Genomic DNA, 2,356 nt, shown 5'->3' on the forward strand with positions numbered 1-2,356 from the left:
AAAAATTCAGCCCCAGAGTCCTTCAGCCCCAGAGTATCTTTTTTGCTGTGTTTTAATTTCACAGCTCCCAAATTGAATTAATCAAACATTCATCAAATATCGCCCCACACTCAAGTTCCATTTGAAGTTTGAGCCACTGAGCTTTTAAGCTGCCAGACCTGAATTTCTTAATGATTTAGCACATTAGGTTGGATTTTGCACTTGGTGAACCAATGAATCAATGTGCGCGTGCGCGTGCGCGTGTGTGTGTGTGTGTGTGTGTGTGTGTGTGTGTGTGTGTGTGTGTGTGTGTGTGTGTGTGTGTGTGTGTGTGTGTGTGTGTGTGTGTGTGTGTGTGTGTGTGTGTGTGTGTGTGTGTCCATTCGCATACACCTTGTGCTAGTGAGTTAAAAGGAATTTCACACTTACAAACAGTCTAAAATCAAACTGAGCGACGCATGCTCTTCAGAAGGTGTTGACAGCGAAGCATGACCAAGCGTCTCAATGGCCTGATAATCGTTCACTCTTATAAATGTGAAGACATCAGAAAAAATGATTTAAAAAAATCAACTGACTCTCCCAGGAGGGAGCAAAACTTTAGATTTTTTTTCTATTGCTTTTTCTCTCTTTTTACCAACTGCAGGGAGAAGCTTCAGCGTGTCTGTTTTGTGGTTTGGGAAAGCAATAAGTGTATTTTTGTTCTCTCTTTTTGTTTGTTTTAAAGCCCAACCCTATGATCTTTTTGATTCGTCTGATGTCAAAGTTCTCAAGTGGACGGAGATGAGACCCTCTACAGGAGTTCAGGATGAGCTTCAGGTGGGGGGAGGGGAATTGTATGTGCGTGAACAACTGTCTGCTTTTGTACTGTAATTATTTGTTTTGTTTGTTTTGTTTTCTTTTTGTTTTGTCGTTTCATTTTGAGTATTTTATCAGCAGTGTCTGATTTTACTGTGCCTTTCATTCAAAAGTTGTCTTTACAACTTTTTAGTGGGTTTAAATATTAAAAATAAATGACTATATATATACACCCTTACCTCATGTGTGTTAAATTGTTCTTTATTCTGTTCAACTGTCAAATGTTCAAAAGACAGTAGAGTGGAAATCACCCAACATGATGACCCAGGTGAGACCAAGATAATCTTCAGTCTTCGCACAAAAATTCTCAGCAAGAAGGTCCCTGCCGTGGAATAAGCAAGCGACAGAGAAATGCTGGACCCCGTCACGGAGCAAAGGGGTCTTGATCTTTCTGAAGTGAGATACACCATTACAGGGACCGCCTCTCTGAGCATTAGGTCGCATAATTCATGGCTACCCATTAGTGGCGTAGATCGGGACTGCCCTCACGATCCGATTCGATCACGATTCGGGAGGTAGCGATTCGATTCGATTCTATGCAATCCGATCCGATCCGATCCAATTCTACAATGCATTGCAATGCATTACATTTCTACTGAAAGCAAAGCAAATGTTTAATCAGTCATGCTGAGGCAATACAAGTAGTCAGATACTGAGCAACAATTGGCTGTTTTCTGTATCAGTCTGTATCAGTCTTGCAATGTTTTGAAGGGCATTTATTTAGTTTAACATTCATTTGCTCCCGAAATATACATGGAAGTAATTGAAACTTTAAAAAATTGCCGGATCGATTCTGGAAATAGCCAGATCGATTCTGGATCGTCCATGCCCCGCATTGGATTGGATCGCCGAATCGATCATTGTTGACACCACTACTACCCATACAGTATGTTATTAATTGTTCATCCTAATTACGACAATGACATAGTGATTTCATGAAAAGTTTATGCAATGAAAATTACTACTGTGACAAGAAACAGTTTGTTGGCTTCCAAACTTGGTTAGCTGTTTTAGAACACTGTGCAAGATTATGTTGCTGAGGGACATCAACTGATTTTCAGCCGGACTACAGAGAGATGTGAAACACAAGAAGTAGCCTCCAAACCTCTGTTGCCATTGTCAGTGATGATGTGGTATTGAATCCACATCTGTTATTCAGAAATATTTGATATGCGAACGTTGGTGAACCCCATTTAAGTGAATTCCACATTCTACAGAATTAATCTCCCAATATACTGTACATGTTTTCAGTCATTCCCACTGTAATGGTGAACGTTACCCATCATAAATCACGTATTATCACATTTTTCATTTTTCACATCACCTCTTACCCAGTTCATCATTCAACGCCTTTTCTCTTTGGTATTGTCTTCAACACATTACCTTTGCTGGATGAGGGATGTTGGGGCCCAGGTTGAACACTGTAGTAGTAATAACCTCCAGCTCTCTCACAGCTCACACCCAGTCACTAAATCAGTCAGTACATTTCCCTTTGACACACATACACTCACTTGCACTCCTC

General features: G+C 40.4%; 1 protein-coding gene across 1 annotated transcript in view; it reads left to right on the forward strand.

Annotated features, from left to right (window-relative positions):
* The window catches only part of dipk2ab (divergent protein kinase domain 2Ab), a 49,012-nt gene extending 48,000 nt beyond the window's left edge, over positions 1-1,012 (forward strand). The window contains exon 4 of the mRNA XM_063206826.1: positions 1-1,012. This exon is cut by the window's left edge and continues 1,875 nt beyond it. The gene's annotated coding sequence lies outside the window, so the exon portion shown is untranslated.
* The last annotated feature ends 1,344 nt before the right edge of the window (positions 1,013-2,356 follow it).

This window comes from Engraulis encrasicolus, chromosome 9, assembly GCF_034702125.1.
Source record: "Engraulis encrasicolus isolate BLACKSEA-1 chromosome 9, IST_EnEncr_1.0, whole genome shotgun sequence".
Taxonomy (NCBI): domain Eukaryota; kingdom Metazoa; phylum Chordata; class Actinopteri; order Clupeiformes; family Engraulidae; genus Engraulis; species Engraulis encrasicolus.